The 20,665-nt window shown below is 43.0% G+C and overlaps 1 long non-coding RNA gene across 4 annotated transcripts in view; it reads right to left on the bottom strand.

The window, feature by feature from the left end:
* Positions 1-20,665, bottom strand: part of LOC309841335 — a 476,175-nt gene that overhangs the window by 387,264 nt on the left and 68,246 nt on the right. For 2 of the 4 annotated variants that reach the window (XR_014299070.1, XR_014299072.1), the window contains exon 3: positions 17,430-19,571. The exons of 1 other annotated variant lie outside the window; for it this stretch is intronic. This is a non-coding gene — a long non-coding RNA (uncharacterized lncRNA). Of the gene's footprint in view, positions 1-17,429; positions 19,572-20,665 lie in introns of those variants that run through there. One more of the 4 variants, XR_014299071.1, reaches the window with a different exon arrangement.

Raw genomic sequence — 20,665 nt, 5'->3', positions numbered from 1 at the left:
TTAGCATGTGTTATTAATAAAAGTTATTTTAATATGAGAATGGTAGGAATTACATGCCCTTGGAATAAAAGATAGTCCTTGTGAACACACACACACACACACAAAAAAAAAAAAAAAAAAGCACTGATGTCTGTTAGCCATTTGTATGTCTTCATTGGATAAGTGTCTATTCATGTTTTCTGCCCATTTTTTGACATGATTATCTGTTTTGCGTGTGTTGAGTCTGAGGAGTTCTTTATAGATCCTGGGTATCAGCCCTTTGTCTGGATTGTCATTTCTGAATATCTTCTCCCATTCCATGGGTTGCCTCTTTGCTTTCTTGACTGTTTCCTTTGCTGTGCAGAAGCTGTTGATCTTGATGAAGTCCCAAAAATTCATTTTCGATTTTGTTTCTTTTGCCTTTAGAAACATACCTTGAAATAAGTTGCTGTGGCCGATGTTAAAGAGGTTACTGCCTATGTTCTACTCTAGGATTCTGATGGGTTGCTGCCTGATGTTGAGGTCTTTTATCCATTTCGAGTTTGTCTTTGTTTATGGTGTAAGCAAATGGTGCAGTTTCATTCTTCTACACATAGCTGTCTAGTTTTCCCAGCATACAAATGGCTAACAGACACATGAAAAAATGTTCATCATCACTAGCCATCAGGGAGATTCAAATCAAAACCACATAGAGATATCACCTTACACCAGTTAGAATGGCCAAAATTAATAAGACTGTAAACAATGTGTGTTGGAGGGGATGTGGAGAAAGCGGAACCCTCATACACTGTTGGTGGGAATGCAAGTTGGTGCAGCCACTTTGGAAAACAGTGAGGAGAATCCTTAAAAAATTAAAAATAGAGCTTCCCTATGACCCTGCAATTGCACTATGGGTATTTACTCCAAAGATACAGATGTAAAGAAGGGCCATCTGTGCCCCAGTGTTCATAGCAGCAATGGCAACAGTCACCAAAGTGTGGAAAGAACCAAGATGCCCTTCAACAGATGAATGGATAAGGAAGATGTGGTCCATACACACTATGGAGTATGATGCCTCCATCAGAAAGGACGAATACCCAACTTTTGTATCAACATGGACGGGACTGGAAGAGATGATGCTGAGTGAAGTAAGTCAAGCAGAGAGTCAATTATCATATGGTTTCGCTTATTTGTGGAGCATAGGAATAACATGGAGGACATGGGGAGATGAAGAGGAGAAGGGAGTTGGGGGAAATCTGAGGGGGACTGGAACCATGAGAGACTGTGGACTCTGAGAAAAATATCTGAGGGTTTTGGAGGGGTGGGAGGTGGGAGGTGGGTATTAAGAAGGGCATGTATTACATGGAACACTGGGTGTGGTGCATAAACAATGAATTCTGGAATACTGAAAAGAAATTTTAAAAATAAATAAAAATTTTAAAAAATAAAATTACTTAGGCTAACTGATAACAAATACAAAAAAATGAAATAAATGTGTTTTGGAATATTTAAAAAACAAAAAGCACTGATGTCCTGGTTCTGGTCCTTCTGAGCAAGGGATCAAGTGGCTCCGGAAAAATACTTACTCTTCCCATTCTACAGACCTTTAATTCCTTCTCTGCATCATGTTTTGTCCCTGGAAACCGGGAAATGGCAGGACAACCTGTATGAATTCTAATCCAGGCATGTTGCCACAGGTTTACCTAGTTCTTAGATCTCTCTTTCAATGGTGCACACTTCTCCAATATCTTTTCATAAAGTCCTGAATAATGCTCTTTGTGGTTTTCTATATTTAGGCAAAAATACATGCAAATATATTTTCAGAGACTTCCTATGAGGGTTAAGTGATGTTGGGACTCAGGGAAGCAAAAGGTCTGACATCTAATGATTATCATTTACTATAAATGGTATGCTAAGTAATTTAGATATACGGTCTCATTTTCACAACGGTACTGCATGGTAAGCATTACGATCTCCATTTTACCCATGAGTAAACTGAGCTTCAAAAATATAAAATAAATTTCCTGATGTCATATAACTACTTAGTATGGAGAATTCTCGAATCCTAGGAAATTTGGTTTCAAGGTCAATAATCTTTCCAATATACCACGGGTTAGAGTGAACCTGATAGAAATGTAACAAAAATGGAGTTTGGGGCGCCTGGGTGGCTCAGTGGGTTAAAGCCTCTGCCTTCGGCTCAGGTCATGATCCCAGGGTCCTGGGATCGAGTCCCACATCAGGTTCTCTGCTCAGCAGGAAGCCTGCTTCCCCTTCTCTCTCTGCCTGCCTCTCTGCCTACTTGTGATCTGTCAAACAAATAAAATCTTTTTTAAAAAATGGAGTTTAAGGGCACCTGGGTGGCTCAGTTGGTTGGACGACTGCCTTCAGCTCAGGTCATGATCCTGGAGTCCCGGGATCGAGTCCCACATCGGGCTCCCAGCTCCATGTGGAGTTTGCTTCTCCCTCTGACCTCCTCGTTCATGTTCTCTCTCGCTCTCTCTCAAATAAATAAATAAAATCTTTTTAAAAAAATGTGGAGTTTAATTAGCAACCACCTTCAATTCTCATCACCATTAGAAAAAAATACCTATGACTCCTTGGGATTTTAGTATTTCTCTTTGGATTAAAGAGTTAAAAATTTCTCCCAATAAGTGCAGATGAGAAAGCAGATGGAGTCTTGTTGAAATTTAACCTGTATTCTGTCCAGCTGGTGCCAGTTTGGTTTCTTAATCTGCTTGAGGAAGTTACTCTATTTTTGTCTTTAATCAAGATAAATTCGAATTCTTTCTGGGTCTCTTTGACACTTCCTCTAGGTCTTTTTTTCTCCTCAAATTCATGAAATGCCCAAATTGCCCAAAGTACTATCATTGATCTTATTTTCTTCTTCAGATGTATTTTATTACTCAGCAAATTCAGAAATTCTCATGGCTTCAAACACCATATCCTAACAGGTATTTACCAAATCATCACTTGGCATGAATGCCCTCAAAACTCAAGTCCCACGTACACAATTGCAACACACACAACCAGACATGACAACAATACTCTAAAACCAGCAAAATCAAATCTGAGCACAGTTTTCCCACCAAGCAAGTTTATGTGTGTGTGTTTGTGTGTGTGTGTGTGTGTGTGTGTGTGTTGGAGAGTTGTTGCCTTTTGATCTGACTCACTCCCTCACAGCACTTAGTCCATGACGTCATTTTCTCTCCTCTCCCATAACGACGGCTGCTCAATTTTATTCATTTGTTGCCTTGCCTAGTTCTCTCACATTATCTCCATTCCATTACTAGTTCAAGCCTTCCTGACTCAGAGAACTTTTTTTTAACTTCCCTAACTTATCTACATATGCCCAGTATCCTGTGTCTCCACTTCCCATCTGTCCTTCCATTCCTGCAATCCATTCATTCAACAAATAATTATTGAGCAGAAACTATGTCTCAGGTACTGTGCCAGGTTCTGGTCATACACAAATGAATAGGATATAAGTAAGCAAACTTACAAGAACCACGTAACTCCGTACTGCAGGTGATATTCCACGAGGGCCAAGAGGACGACTAACACTTTGGGGGGTTCAGAGGTGGTTTCCCAGTAGAAGGGATGTTTGAGCTGAGTCTTCAGAGATACACGTGAATTCTATAGGCTACTTCTCTACACGTGCTCAGGGGTAGTTTGGGGCCTTATTTCATAATTCTTTCAGTTGGGTCTATGCCTGTGAATAGATGATTTTCTTTCTCTAATGGAATATCCCTTCTACTGCCTCTTCTGTATTTCTCGGATTTAAATAGTTTCTGGATACCAATGGATTTAAGCAATTCTTCATGGAATGAATTTAAGGGGGAAGAGTTAATCACGGGTCATGTCATGCATTCAGCTACTTAGATCTCCACAACCACACAAAGTTGGGATTTTCTGCCCACTGGGGGAGACTACTCCTTATAAACCTACTTGTTACCTGTTTTACATGTCTCTTTTCATCCTCGTCCCACCATCTGCATTAAGCACTCCTGTAAAACTAATCAAGTTTCCATCAACTAGCTGTTATATGTTATAAAATATTCATTCTTAGTTGCAAAATGTCAATGATTTACTCCTTCGCCAATTCGTGCTGCTCTGCAGAGACGCTGGCTCTAGTCCATGGTGTCTAGGTGCAAGGGTCTAGGTGCAAGGGGTAGAGGGAAGACAGCTGGAGATGAGCTCTGGTTCTGTGAATAGACGGATGGCAGGGGAATACTGGTGAGTTCCCCCCACAGGGTTTCTAGAAGCACCTGCATGGTCCACTTGAGAATTTCTCTTTGAGGCTTAACATAAAGAAACTGTACATGGGAATAACACTCCTCTATTGACATAACTTTACATTTCCTGTGAATTAATACCTTGATTTTAGTGTGCAGTTTTTTCCCTCTCTACTCTGAGTTATATCGTTAAGGTTTGTACCTTAACTTGACATTGAAATGTACCAGCCCAAGTCCTTTTCTTTCAATTCCTAGGAAGTATGTAGGAAGAAGAGTCTGCATTGCCTAGACTATGAACTCCTAGGCATGAGGAACCATGATTCTCCTCCACTTGGCCAGAATTTAGTGGTCTCGCACATATAGTTGCTCCGTGAATACTGGAGAAAGGAATGGGTGCAGACATCCTGCAGCCTGCTGGCGCCTCTCCCATGAAAACTGCTGTCCCACTACCCTTCCTCATACTGTCCTATCTCAGGCCCACTGTAAGAAAAATCTGTAGAACAAAATCTAGATTTGTGTCTAGATTGTCAACCTGAGTTAAAATCACCAAGGGTCTTGGGAGCAAACAGATAGGAGGCAGAAACTGTACTTTATTAAATAAAGTCACAGAAACCAATTTTAAAAGAGTTATTTATGAGCCACCTTCGGCACTAAATATTACTGCTGATTTAAGGGACTAACTTTTATCTCAAAGCAATATCCCATGCCTGAAAAAAATAAGACATCCAGTGCTCTGGGGTCAATATTGACGGTGTCATGGAAAACAAAAAATCCCTATTGCTTTTGGATGCAAATGAGAGAAAGTGAAAAAGCCTGAACACAGGCTGTGGGAATATTTTCTCATGTTAACATGTGCTGCATCTTTTTTTTAAATTCAGGCATAATTGACACTATAACATCTTTTTAGTGTCATGTGTGCGACATAGTGATTCACTCTCTGTCTAGATGCAAAATGATCACCACAACATGTCTAGTTAACACCCATCCCCACACAGAGTTACAAAATTTTCTTATGATGAGAACTTTTGAGATTTATTCTTAGTAACTTTCAAATGTAAAATACAGTATATCTAACTGTTGTCACCATACTGTATATCACCATGACTTATTTATTTTATAAGTGGAAATATTTGTCCCCTTTAACCCCTTTCACCTACTTCGCTCACCTCCCCCAACCCCCTGGCCTCTGGTAACCACCACTCCGTTCTTTGCAAGCTCAGTTTGAATTTTGGTTTTTGAGCTTTGATTTGTTTGGATTCCACATATAAGTGAGGTCATACAGCACTGTGTCTTTTCCCTGTCTGACTTATTTCACTTAGCCTAACGCCTTCAAGGTCCTTCCACATTGTCACAAATGGCAGGATTTTCTTTTGATGGCTGAATATTATTCCATTGGGTGTATACATACCACTTTTTCTTCACGCATTCACCCGTCAATGGACATTTAGGTAATTTCCATTGTAAATAATGCTATGGTGAACATGGAGGTGCATCTATCTTTTCAAATTGGGGTTTTCATTTTCTTTGCATAAATACCAAGAAGAGGATTAGAAGATGGCAGTGAAAGGTGTTTCTGGACAAGGCTGGTTGTGATGGAATGTGAGTCAGGGCCTCCTTAGAAGTAGAGAAGGCATAGGGATTATGGACATTGGAGAAGGTATGTGCTATGGTGAGTGCTGTGAAGTGTGTAAACCTGGTGATTCACAGACCTGTACCCCTGGGGCTGATAATACATTATATGTTAATTAAAAAATGATTCAAAAAAAAAAAAAAAAGGAAGAAGAAGAAGAAGTAGAGAAGGCGATGTGCCAGGAGTAGAAGGTTCTAGACTTCGAAGCCCTCATTGGTGAAAATGACCAGTAGCTGTTATTACAGCAGGTGAATGGGGATGAGAGTGGGATTACCAGGCAGTGAGGAATTCAACCTCATGTCTGTTGACTTTATACAAGGATTTACAACTATAACTTCAGCCCTGCCCTGGAGTCAAATGAATCGTTCAATTTCAGTCTTTTAGAAAGACTATCAATGTCCCAGCTGACCCATATGCCACCCCCTTTCCCATTTTTTTTATCCTTCCAGTTTAACCTCAACTTGTAAACCTCCAGTGACAGGAGATCAAATTTCTTACAGGAAAGAATATCCTATTTTGGGGTAGATAACATTAAATTAGAGGCAAAAATAATCTTTGACCTTCTAAACTAGGTGTTATTTTTTGGTTGATCTGTGTTTCCATAGGGTTGTGTAGACATTTCTGAAGAGCTTTCATCTCATTGTGCCGCTTTGTCTGTTCCCTTGACTTTCCTACCAAAAGTTAAAATCACTGAGGGAAATTAGAATCTTACTCATCTTTGTATCTCTGGGCACAGCAGACTAGCTGACAGAGAATGACCACTCAATATGTTTCTTAAATTAACTTAAATTGAACTGACACACATTTACCTATTGGTGCTCTATGACTTGTCTTCTTCAAAGTCAATCTGCATCTTAACTACCACACACTTTGGCCACTTTGAGGAAACTTCTGGGACATGCCTAATTACAAGGCTTACTGATACTCAAAAGGACCGCAGACTCCCTTTTACCATGCACACAGGTCAAGGAAAACATGCCCCAAAAGTACTTTTACTTTTCTCAGAGAAATTCTGCCACTGTAAAAATAAGGGGTGAGCTCCACAGCGTACATAGAGATTCTGTATTTTTACTTGAAAGAATAATTTCTTTAGTGCTGTTTATAGACTATCGATCAAAAAAAAAAAAAAACCAACTTCTAATGTGCCATCAGTTAGTCACGACATGGTTTTAATATATTTGAGGAAATAACTCCATGCCAGATGAACACAGTTCAAAGATTACATTCATTTTATTCTACAAATAGCTATTTAATCCACTTAACCTGCTTATAGGATCATCCTGTGTTCCAAATGTCGATTTCTCATCAGAGTCCAAATTTTATACTGACTTAAAATCTTCCAATCTTGTCTAATTTCCTGATAAACATTATGATGCAAAATGTGAGTTTTGACATAATGCATACCACATCCAGATATTCAGGACATGCTCATGAAACAAAACTAGAAGTGTTCTTCATTTCCTTTAGAAGCTCCAAAGGGAGCTGATAATGAAGCCACTCAATCCCAAAAGCATTGTAGTATCTCCTTAATCAGAATATTTCATAGTTCATTTTCTTGTAACTCTATGTCTAAACTGGCTTTTGCTCTACTCAATCTCTCCTTTAAATGAGAGACAAATGGGGCAGAGCCCCATCTTGTATTGGATTCATTCTTGCTCCTTAAAATATTTTCCAGAGGAATCCATTTTTCTAAAGGAAAGCTATATTTCTTTGTTCCAAATTTGGAGCTCAAAGCCAACTGGACAGTGTTGATGAGACATCGATCATACATCAATTCCACATATCCTCCTGTTTACAAAACTGAACTTCTCAATTTTGTTTTTTTTTTATTCTTTAGCTTGCTCCTGCTTCACCTCGCTCATTTACACCATCACAATACTTTCCTGACTGACTTCTGTATCTCCAGTCTACCCTCTATTGTTAATGTCTTATGCACTGAAATCAAAACCTATTTCTGAAACACAGAGCTGATCGCATCCCTTCCTTTTATGAAATCTTCCAATAAGTTCTCATTGTTGACATGAAGAATCAAGAACAATGCAATGTTTCTAGACTAAAAGCATGCCAGGCGCACCTACTCTGTGGTCAGTAAGTATTTGTTGAATGTATCTATTACCCCCAAACCCCATAACTTACTGTATCCTGAGAATTGTCTCATGTGCTAAATAGAGTAATGGCCTCCAGAGATGTCCGTGTCCTGATTCCCAGAACTTATGATTATGTGGCTGGATGACAAGGGGGAATCAAGCCTGCAGATTGAATTAAGGTTGCTAATGAGCTGACCTTAAAATAGGGTCAGTTACCTTGGATGATCTGGGTGGGACCACTGGGTCCTTATAAGTGAAAGAGAAAAGCAAGAGTGTCCATGTCAGAGTGAGGCAGCCTGAGAAACACTACTGGCCATTGCTGCTTTAAAGATGGAGAGAAGGGACACCTGGGTGGCTCAGTGGATAAAGATGGAGAGAAGCCAGGAAATGTGGGTTGCAAACACTGGAAAAGAAAAGGAAACAAAGCCCTGCCAATATCTTGACTTTTGCCCTTTGGGGCCATTTTGGACTTCAAACTCTAAGATAATAAATTTACCCTGTCTTTAGCTACTAAATGTGTGGCAATCTGTTATAGCAGCAATAGAAAAATATACACCTCGTTACAGAGCACGAAACATCGTCCTCAAGTGATATGTATGTGCCTCTCATCTTGGACATGGAGGCAGACTCATTCACTGTGGTACACTCAAACCCAAACTGGTTATAATTAAGGTTCTACTTATTGGATTACATGAATTTGTTTAGAAGGGGTTTTTTTCCCCAACATTTTCAGAATTTCTTAAGGATCTGAGGTCAACTTAACTTCCACAAATACTGAACATCAATTTCTTACAACCTTTCAAATTGTCATTGTTCTCACTTAGTTGACCATCATATAGTCTATGTATTTTTTCAAGCTGTTTATTTTATTTTTCTTTATACATTTGCAGACTTTCATGTTTCCCTTCTTCCAGAAAGTCATCATTCCCAAGATGGGAATTACATCCTCGTTGTCCTATTCTAAGGGCCATAAGGCTCTTCACTTAACTCTACCTGTTCTGTCTTTGTTCTACATAATCTTACTCAACTAATTCCAATTCTGTTTTGTTTGGGGTAATTCAGATAGTCTCTGTTGTTGACTTTCCTCCTGCCCATGGCCTCTCTTGAGAAAGACTGTCTCTCTCTCCCCTACCCTAGATTTTTATCTTAACCTTGATTAAGAGCATGTAGGTAGGACACAGTGCAGAGCACACTTGCTTGATCCTGGGATCAATTCCCCTACAGCCCATAATATTCCCATTGTCCACATCGCCTACTTCCTTTGCGAGTACCCCTCTATTATTCCTATTATCAGACCTCGGCCTGGGCCCTCCACTCTGCCATCTTCTCTGCATACTCCTGTAAGTTTTCCTTTCTGGCTTTCAAAAATCTCTTCTCCTCTTTCCTAGGGGATTTCAGTTAGAGCTGTCAGAACTTAAAGTTTACCCCCTGCCTGGTTTCTGTCTGGATTTATCTGCTGCGTTAATGGAGAAGTGGACTCAGCTCCCTCCTTGGGACTGAAATGTGAACTCCCTCTATGTTTTCTCTCTTTTCTTACAGTGCCATGAAAAGTGCCACCACCAATGAAATGATGTATCTCTTGGTGGGAGCCATGCATCACTGTTATGCAGGTAAACTGACAAAAGAATCTGATTGATAAGCCTTGTCTATTTGCCTATGTTACATACACACCTACAAAGACCCTTTTAATCTTATCCCCCATTTTTCAACTGCTTTGCACCTTTTGAAATAAATACCCATCACTCTTACTGGATTTTTCTTCACTTTTTAACTATAGCACCATTCATTTTTCCTTTGTGTCCACTTTATATGACTTTGTACTTTGTTTCATTGTTTCCTGTTTCAAGAATAATTTTCATAAATTTCAAATGTTGCCACTTCTTTTCTTATTGCGAGAGTGACATCATCTGGAAGTTCTAACAGGACTCAGACTATCAACACTAACTTTGATCCTTATTCGTTGCATCTCTTCAATTTAAAATTAATTTTTGTTAGAGAAAAAGATTCTCCACGACCACACATTCATCAACTGACTGGCTGTATTTTTCTTCTCCCATTGTTTCCCTTATTTCTTTCTCCCATCTCCACATAAAAATGTAAATTACCTTGTTTTATATGTCTTAACATATATTGGTGGTTTGCCTATTTGGCAGTTATGATTTAATGAGATATCAATCTGGGTTCTGTTTTCACTGTCCTGGCATAAATTCTTCCCCCAATAAATGACTGTAGCCAAGCGTTATGATGCGGAGTGTGAGTGGCTTGCATTTTTGAGGAATGGCTGCAGAGACACGTGAGAGAAGAGGATTATAAATTTTATACTACAGAGTATGGCGGTTTGGATCCTCTAGAATGCTGACACCAAGAGAAATTTACAAGTCCAAGTAGGTCCTGTAAAGGATGAGGGTGCGTGGGGGTCAACTGGAGAGCTTCAGAATGTGATGCAAGCCTGACATATGTGAGGGGAAGAAGGGGATGATGGATGATTGGATCCCACAGCAGCTCACAGTAAGTCTTATCTAGGCCAGTGGGGCAACCCAGAGCAAATACTGCCCATTGGAGAAGTCCAGCACAGGGCAGGAAGGGCCCAGCTCTAGTACCCCGCCATGCTCAGTCATTGGCTAGGAGCGGCCAGAGGAGTGTGGGCCCTGGTGCGAACATGGGACTGGCTGGGTTCTGACAGTGTGCCAACTGAAGGCTATATCCTAACCCTGCGTCAAATTCTTGCTTGAAGGGAAATCTGGGAGGCATACTCCCATGGCTGACGCAGCCCAAAACAGAAGCTACTGGCCATGCAATGGACAGTCACCACCCAACGTTTTGAAGGTGGAAAGAAGTCTAAGTTGAAAAATGAGCTAACCTGAGAAGGTGCGTGAAATTTACTCTTCTTTGTTATCACCAAATTTCAGGAAGTGGTGACACACAGAACCCAACCCACATTTAGCACCACGTCCTAAGTGAGAGGCGACTATAACACTGTAGAGAGGTTGGACCCCATGCTGACAGATGAGCCACGAGGGTATATAACCTAGAGGGGAGTCTGCAGCCAACAGTGAGTTCCTCAGACCATGACATCTCAGTATTCCCACAGCAGGATCTTCCCTCAGAGCTCAAGAACCAAAATCTGCAAGCAACCTCAGATAGCAGAAGGAGAAACCCAAAGATAGCTGACCTCCACGGACAGACACCATTTCTGCCATACAGTAGAAGCCTGAGTTTATCACAAATCCTTGTGAAAAGAAGCACTACAGAAGTAATTGGAACTGAATTCACTAGAGCCCAGTACGGCAGGAGGGCTCAGAGCAGGTGCGATGGAACTGATGATGCACAGGGAGCGATCGGGGCTGTGGGATGAATGTGGCGGGGTGGTACGTGCGTGACCCCTGGGTGAATGTGTGCCCGGGGATGTAGTCTCAGCAGATCAGAGCGGCTAGCTGCTGCTCTGTGGTCTCTGCCCTGGGCTGCCTCCTCCTGCACTGCTGCCAAGGGACCCCACGGTTACCTTCTTCAACCAGGGACAGCCTCTCCTAGACCGCTCCTTTCCCATGCCATTGTTGCTGTGCGCATGGCTGCCCATCTCATACAAACCTCTCCTGCCCCACAGGCTTCTGGCAGAAGGGGCTTTACTGTGTCACGTGACCACCTGTTCCATAACTGTGTCTTTCAGGAGAACCTTCAGATCTCCCGGAACGTCATTTTCTTTTTGTTTTCTTATGTAACAGCCTTCTCCTTTCCAGACTGCACAAATAATCCAGGATGAGAAGGTTGCAGAACTGAGTAGGTGGCTAGTCAGGTACAACTTCAAACGGTGTGTGAACATGTCATTAAGTTAAACTCTCAGGTCTAAAACCCACCCTTTTTTGTGGGGTGCCTGGATGGCTCAGTGGGTTAAAGCCTCTGCCTTTGGCTCAGGTCATGATCTCAGGGTCCTGGGATTGAGCCCCACATCGGGATCTCTGCTTGGCAGGGAGCCTGCTTCCTCCTCTCTCTCTCTGCCTGCCTCTCTGCCTACTTGTGATCTCTGTCTGTCAAATAAAAAATTAAAACAAACAAACAAACAAAAAAAGACCCCACCCTTTTTTGTGATTTTAGAGCTCAGCTAGCCAAGTTCTCTTCTTTGCCAGTTGGGTCAATGTTAGGCTCTGCCACTAGGGGCCGCTAGAGAGAGAGAGAGAGAGACAGACAGACAGACAGACAGAGACAGAGAAAGAGAGCGCGTCTACAAGGAGGAAGGGTAAAAGAGCTTTTCCTTCTTTCCTTCATTCACTTGCCAGTTGAATGGGTCATCCTGAGTTGGTTCCAGAAGAAGTCAAGAAAGCAGGGGTGGCTTTCACACTTCTGCATGAAGAGGACCCCAACAAGCTTCCTCCCTAGAGGGGTAGGTGGTGTGTTTCTGCAACAGCAGCCACACTCTCTGCTGAGAGGTCTCAGCTCTGCAGGGTCCTCCCCTCTCTAAGTACCATCTTTATCCATCTCAGCTCTAGGGGCAGTGGCTGCTTTCTGCAATTGCCACCTTTATTATACCTGACAATTTTTTTCCACTTTTCTAAAGTTAACTGTCATTTGCATAGTTAATAATTCTCGATAGCAAGCTTTCCCTGTTCAAGTTTCTGTGAGCCTAACTCATGTCCATCACACACGCTGAGCTCAGCCAGCATATGCAAACTGTGACATATGTCCACTTCCCTTTGTGTCCTCTTTATCTCTCTTTTCAATCCAGCTTCCTTTTAAGACCCACTAGTTAGTATGTCTCTGAATTCTAACCTTGGAAAGAGTTCAGTCGCATTGTACCAAGGCAGTACAAATCATGTAAATTAGTATTTCTGTGCAAAATTTTATTGTCATTAAACAATCTTTTTTTTCCTTAAGATTGTTTACTTTAGAGAGAGAGCTTGCATGAGTGAGGGAAGGGGCAGAAGGAGAAGGAGAGAGAATCCTCAAGCAGACTCCCCACTGAGCCCAGAGGCAGGGCTCGAACCCAGGACCGTGAGATGACGATCCCGGCCGAAATTGAGAGCAAGATGCTTCACTGAATGAGCCATTCAGGTGTCCCTATACAATTTTTTTATAGGTAAGTAACCTCCTAAGTAAAAAATATAAAAATAACTAGCTCGAGCCCATGAAAAGGAGAACATTACATTAAGTTCTACAAACACTGAAAAGATAATCAGAGGATATTATTGATGAATTTCTACCAATAAATTTGAAAATGTAGGTTAAATAAATTATCAGAAAAAATATATGACTCATAAAAACCAACTCAAGAAACAAAAGTACTTAAATTGTCTTATGACTCTTAAAGAAACTGAGTCAGTAGAAGAACATCTTTGTATAAAAAAATTTCAAATTCAAGTGGCTTCACACTGAATACTTAAACACACTCAAGAAGCAAATATGGTAATCTTGCCAAAATAATTCCAGAGCACATAAAAGTAGGGTCTCTTCCAATTCATTTCTGAGGCAAGCATTTTGAGAAGATAACTGTGGGATAATCAATAGAGAAGACAGATGGTGCCCACAATAGAGAGACTGCAGAAGAGGAGTGTACGCAGTTTATCTCAGGGGCAAAGAAAAGTGGGTTCTAGACAGTATACAGGCTTATACTACCTAAGGACAATGTGACAAAAACTCCCAGTGAGGTGTTAAATCAAAACCAATAAGGTGTAAAATAGATAATACTTTATGGTCACATAAGAATTATCCTAGAAATACATGATTGTGATTTAATAATCAAAAATGTTGAAATTCTTCATGTTAACAGATTAAAGAAAAAAATATCATTTTAATAGATGCCCAAAAAGCATTTGCTAAAAACCAAAATTAGTAACTTTAAAAAAAAAACCCTAGCAAATGTAAAATGGAAACAACTACCTTTAATTGATTATCAAAAATTTTTGATATTTTGAGTATTTTGAAATATTGAGTATTTTCCCTTTCTGAACACAGACAAGTCAAGTGGGCTTATCACTGCCTCTTTTGTTCAACACTGTGCTGGAGCGCCTAGCCCAGGAGTGCACTAGGTGTTATTTCTCAAAATGTGTATAATTCTGTGCTGCAAGTACCATGACCCACTTCCCATGGGGCCTTCCCACCACAGAGACCCTCAATCCCATGCTGCCTCTAGAACCCAAAAACATCCCCCAGGCATGGTGCTTCCTGGAACCTGAGTGAGAGAGAGCAACTGACTATAGGAAACCAAGCCACCACGTGCCTGGAATGGGCTATCAAGAACGGGACCCTATCGGACCATCAAGGTCAAAGAGTGGCGCAGACCCACCAGAAATCTGTCTTTTTGAGAAGGGGCCCATCTCAAATCAAGCAGGAGCAGCACCACCAGTCTACAGCCCATGGGCACCCATCTGTTTCTCTAGCTTATTCCTATGGCTATATGGGGTGCCCCATACAACCGGTTGAAGGAGGAACAAAAAGTCTGAGTCAGTTTACAAGTGTGCAGACTTGACAGGCACGTGTTGATTCAGGGATAGATTTGAAAGACAATGGTGATTTAAAAACTCCTCCCGCTGGGTAGAATTTTCAGTGGTATAACTAGTCATCCGCTTTATGTGGAAGGAGAAGTGGCCCCACGTTGGAGTATACTAACTCGGGAGCAGTGGCAGAGAACCTGGCCTGCTGCTCAGGGACTTGAAAGGAAAGAGACAAAACAATGACGGACAAGGAGGTCCGGGGTAGACACGTGTGGATGGACACAGAGGACTGAGCAGAAAGTGTGAAGGTCTCGGTATGACATGTAATGGCTTCCAGAAAGCAATGACCGTGGAAAAGGCAATAAATGGCCAAGTCGACAAATGTCTCAGCCCAATTACATCATCCAGCTTCTATCACTGGCCACACCAGCAATGGCACTGTGAGCAGATGAACAACGTCTCCATGGCAACAGAGATGGATATGACACATGGACTCCTGCTTTTGCAGTCTTATCGAGTTTCCCCACCTGCCTATTGTCCAACCCACAAACCACACTTAACCAACACAGAGTCCACGGTAGGCTACCCTTCCTCAAAGAGAACAATGAACCGGTTTGTGGCCACCTAGTGGCCCATCCCATGCTTGCAAAAGCCAGCATGGTATTTCCAAAAGAGAAAACTGAATTTTCATTTTTTTTTTTCAGTTGCAGGTTGGCCTTTTCTGCCCTCTGGGCTTCAGCCAGTACCACGGTCCTTAGGCTTATGGACTGTTTACCCACTGACACAGCATCCCAAATAACATCTCGTCGAACACGACCCACTTCACAGCAGGAGGAGGTGCGAGAGTGAGCCCATAATCCTCCGATTCCTTGGCTGTATCACATACAGTGCTGCCCAGAAACTGTCAGCCACTGTAGTGACCTCCTGCGCAAAGCACAGTGGCCATGTCATGCTGGAGGCAATATTCTGCAAGAACGAGAACCATCTCCCTCATGCAGTATATGCATTGGATCAAAGACCTTCCTGTCATGCTGTGCCTTCAACAGAAAGAGTGCTTGTGCTCAGGAACGAAGGGCTAGAAGCAGCAGCTGCCCCACATCTCTTTGCTTCCTATGGCTCACTGGAAAATTTAAGTTTTTAGGACTGGCTTTAAAATGTCTTTTAAAAAATAATCAAAGTCCAATTATAGTGGCAAAATTAAATTAGAATGACAAAAATGGCGAAGAATTCAATTTAAAATTACGAAGAAAAGAACATTTTTGGCATTTTTGCTGTTGAGCCTCTCCGTTACACTCTATTAGATAAACTTCCTTCAAAATCAAGACAGAGCCAGCTCATTTATCTTTGTCAGAGTCACTGGTGATTTTCCAAAGATAAAGACAGGCAAACACATTCTTTCTTAGCTAAGTTTTCCTGAGAATCCCTTTCTCAAGGAAGCACCATGTGAGGCCACTCCAACATACTGAGTTCATGCATCCTGGAGCCATGTTTGTGAGTCAGTGACATTTATTCTGGTCTTCCTCACATTTGTTCAAGAGTTGATAGGGACAATACCATGTTTTAGCTGGCTGAGTCTAAATTATAGAAACAGGAAGCCCCTCCTCCACTGTCTACCCACCCCTCTACTGAGGCTTGCGGGCTGTCTCCCACACAGCTGCTGCCTCTGTTGTGCAACTAGATTGGTCTTTTTAGTTCCCTATCTTAACACACACACTGAAATATCCTCATTCACTCAACATATTTTGGAGTAACCACTGTTTCTCTCCTGGTGGGTGACTGTGAAACTATATAACAGAGGGGCAAACTGGGGTTCTCTGCCAATTTACCTAGCCTAGATTGGATTTTGTTCACCTCTAAAATGGAGCTGAAAACAAGCCAGGAAACAACAGTGTTGGTGAGGATGTGGAGAAAGGGGAACCCTCCTACACTGTTGGTGGGGATGCAAGCTGGTGCAGCCACTCTGGAAAACAGCATGGAGGTTCCTCAAAAAGTTGAAAATAGAGCTGCCCTATGACCCAGCAATCGCACTACTAGGTATTTACCCTTAAAGATACAAATGTAGAGATCCGAAGGGGCATGTGCACCCCAATGTTCATAGCAGCAATGTCCACAATAGCCAAACTGTGGAAAGAACCTAGATGTCCATCAACAGATGAATGGATAAAGAAGATGTGGTGTATATATAGACAATGGAGTACTATGCAGCCATCAAAATAATCTTAACAAGGTGGATGGAACTAGAGGGTATTATGCTAAGTGAATAGGTTGGGCAGGGAATCCTGGGGGTTGGGAGAAAAAAATGAAACAAGATGGGACAGGGAGGGAGACAAATCATAAAAGACTCTTAATCTAAAAAAAAAAGAGAGAGAGAGAGAGTGAGAGAGAGACTCTTAATCTCAGGAAACAAACTGAAGGTTGCTGGAGGGGATGGGGAGGAAGGGGAAGGGACAGGGTGCTATGGGGAGGGCATGTGCTATGGTGAGTGCTGTGAAATGTGTAAGCCTGACAATTCACAGATCTGTACCCCTGGGGCAAATAATACATTATATGTTAATAAAATATAAATAAATAAATAAAATAAAATGGAGCTGATACCCCCTACCTTTGCAGTTGGCAAGGGTTTGGAGAGATATATGTAAGGTACTTGTGGAGATTAAATGAGATAGTTAGAGCAGAGCTCGGCACAGGATCAGTGGGATATCTTATTGGAAAGCCAGAAGTCCCAGAAGCCTTATAATACTGAATTCCAAGAAAATCACGTGTAATGCCCTACAACCTCCCTTACTTCAATTAAATGGTTTTTAAAAGTCTTCAATACGGTAGTATTTTCAAATTTGAAAGAATACTACAATAAATGTGCACATATCCTCTGCCTACATTTAAGAATTATCATTTACCACATTTACTTAATCTTTTCTGTTCCTGCTTTGCACTTTCCTTGTCAAAACATTTGAAAATCACCTGCAAACAGCACGAGACCTCATAGACAGTTCAACATGGTCTTCCTCAGGACATCTTCATATGTGACTACAATAACGTTGTCACTCCGAAGAAAATTAACCACGGGTCCATAAAATCCTTCTACCATTCTGTCTTCAAAGTAAATATTCCTTTTTTTAATAACATCAAAAAAGGTCCAATTACAGGGGTAAAACTAAACTTGAGTAATAAAAATGGCTAAAAAATTAAGTTGGATTAAAATAATTTAAAGTTAAAATGACACAGGAAAGAACATGTTTGACATGTTTTTCTATGGAGCCTCTCTGTTACACTGGATTAGGTAAACCGAGGAGCGTTTCTTTTCTTCAATACCCAAACAGACCTGTGTAGGGTGCACAAAGTTCATCGATCCTTAAAAAACAAGTAAGAATAACCAACTTCCTTGAGTAACTCTAAATTATAAACTCTCCTTAAATTCTAGGCAACAGCCCACATCAGGGCACAAAAGCCAACACTCACAGCTTGCTTTATGCCAAAATTAAGCATTCCACCTTCATAATCATAGACAATAGTGTGACAACTTCTCCAAGGGAAGACGGGAACATAAGTCAAGTCGACAGCATAGACCAAAATGGGGTCTTTGCTCCTGTCCCAGAAGCCCCTGGGGCTAAGCGCACAATGACACGCCTGCCTGGAAAGGGACAGAGCAAATGGGGGAAATGGTTAACATGTCGAAAAACGACCCTGCCACTCATTCCTGTCTTCCTGTCATCACTATGTCCCTTGGGTTTTTAGATACAAGAACCTGGCTAATTTAAACGTAAAGGCGCTGTGTCCCATGATATGAGAAGCCCACAGGATCCCCAAGAAGGCTGGGAGGACCAGACCTGGAATGTGCAAATATTAGGAACGGCATCCAAAATTCACAACAAAATGGGTCTATCCCATGAAGATACTTGTCCCCCTGGGCACAGGTGCCTCTGCTGTTAGGGCTCCTAGAAGTTGCCGTGGCTTCTCAGGCTCCCTCTCCACGCCAGAACAGCTTCTGAGCAGCCCCGACTCTTCAGATCATAACTCCTGAGTCCGAACCCAGGATGGGCGCCTCTCCTGAGCACAGCCCAGATTCCAGCCTGCCTGCGTCCTGACAACAGGAATGACCAGGAAAGGCTTTTCAGCCGTCGGATCAGCGCTGCTGCTCTCTGCCATGACCCCAAAGAGAGTCCATCCCCTGAACAGTGTCTCCGACCCAGCTGACACCGCCTGTGCCCTAGATCCTGGCCCTGGGCCTCACTTCTCTGACAGAGCCGGGGGATAAGGGCTCACATTTTTCCTGTGAACACAAAGCACACAGTGACACTGTCTCCAGACCTCCAGCCCCCATCGTCTCTGCACGTTCCTCCTTCCCGTGTGGGAGTGAGGCTCGGGTGTGGTCTCCAGAAGAAGACTCTGTAGCTCTGCCCCCTGGGGTTCCACCCGGGCTTCTCCAGGGACCCCATCACACACCCCAGGGGCACAAGCCAGTTAATGTCTCAGGGGACAGATTTTGAATGATAAGCAACATAAGCTGGCAAGAATCCAGCTGGCAAACGCTTGCCACTCTTTTCCTGGAAAAAATGGTTCTGAGGGTCAATAACTCTGGAAGGTCTCTCCGGGAATGTCCTGGGGGCTGAGCACCCAGCTGAGTGGATTTGAGAAGCTCTGGCCGGCTTGATACCACATCTCCTGGGCTGGCTTCCCCCACCTTCCTGCCTCACGTGCCTGTTCCTGCCATTCTCACATGCCGGAGGCTTTAGGAAAGTGCTCACACCGCAGCTGGGTCTGGACTCTGCCTCCTACAGGATGGGCTAAGGCGCATGGCATGGGGCGGGGAAGTGGCAGGGATCCGAACGTCCCAAGGCCCATGGCGCCGCAACTCTGAAAGCGGGGCACGTTTTCCAGATGACAAGTCTGGTGCAGAGGGATTCAATCACTGCGTGTCAGTGACAACGTCAGGGTTCGAAATCGAGTAAGAGGGAGTGTGGCTCCTGTTTCTGTCTTGGCAAGCGCTCCCCGCCTGTGCGCTTCCACTGCGGAGGAGGCGGGCGACACAGGAAGGCTTCATATGGACAGTCTCGAAGAAACGTCTCGGACACCGAAGTGGTTTTCCTCACATGCTGGGCACTAGGGCCTCAGAGGAGTCTAGGAGCTTCTCTGACCCGTCTTTCCAAACCTCTTCCATGGGGTGGGCGGGCCGCTGGGTGGGTTGAGCCGGAACGAACAGCACTAGCAGAGGGTTCATAGGACAAGACGCTCAGCGGCTCTGAGGGAAAGATGGCAAGAAAGGAAATAGGATTTAAGAACATGGAAGTACTTCCAGAGAAAGAACATCGTACAGGGATTTCCCATTCCGAGCTAGGGCTCCGCCAGCCAGAGGTCCAGCGTCTGCCTCTGCCTCTAACCAACCAGAGGCAAACGAATTGCTTCGCACCTCCATTTGCCCCTCTGCGAAGTGGGGCTGTCTGGAGTCTCAGTCAGCCCATAGCGAAGTACTTCGTCGATGTAGGCAGAAGAAAAGAAGATGATGCCATTATTAGAACTAAGGGTAAGAAGGAACCCAGCATCTTCTGGCGAGCCCCCCCCCCCGAGAGCCCTATACCCCACTCTGCCCCGAAGACAGAATCCGGACCACGCGGCTCCCTGGTCCCCTGATCCCCTTGCAGGACAAAGCATGATGACACTTGGCTTTCACCTGTCAGGAACGTGCACACAAGATGGCAAGTTGTGAGTGAGCAGCCTAAAGAAAGAGGCTTGGAGGGGGTGTCATCTCTCTGACACCAGTGACGGGGACAGTGAAGGCAATGTCCTCATCCATGTCCCACTGGCGGACTCAGGGTCCCGGCCTCCAGGATACAAGGAGGAGCGGTGACAGCAGGCCAGTTTGTTACCTTGCTGGTTCTGCAGTGTTTCTGATGCTCGATCTCCAAAGCTCGGGCTGGCTCCCAGCCTGTTTTTCTTGACCCATCAACATAGACCGTGGCTGCCTAATATCTTTTTAAAATTTGCTTCTTCCATCTTTAAAGAGCCAGGGTGTACCATCTCTTTGCAACAAACAATCCTTTTGGAGACAGAGGCGCTAATATCTATCACACTCGCGTCCAAGAGATTCTGACATCATTAGCATTTTAATTTTACAGATGAAGAAACCGGGGCTTGGTAAGGTTAAATGACAGATCATCTAGCAAACCCCCATTCATTTGGCATAATGAAATACGGCTATGTCACCATAAAATGCCAAGTGTTACTCTTAATAAACAATTTCACGGAAAAGCCGCTATCCCTGTGTGGACTCTTAATCAGCATCATTTACTAGCAAAGAATTGAGAGGAAGGAGGGAAAAAACTATCTTTCAGCAGG

This window comes from Mustela nivalis, assembly GCF_964662115.1.
Source record: "Mustela nivalis genome assembly, chromosome: 9".
NCBI classification, from domain to species: Eukaryota; Metazoa; Chordata; class Mammalia; order Carnivora; family Mustelidae; genus Mustela; species Mustela nivalis.
The sequence above is the reverse complement of the archived record's forward strand: the minus strand, read 5'-3'. Positions and strand labels throughout refer to the sequence as shown.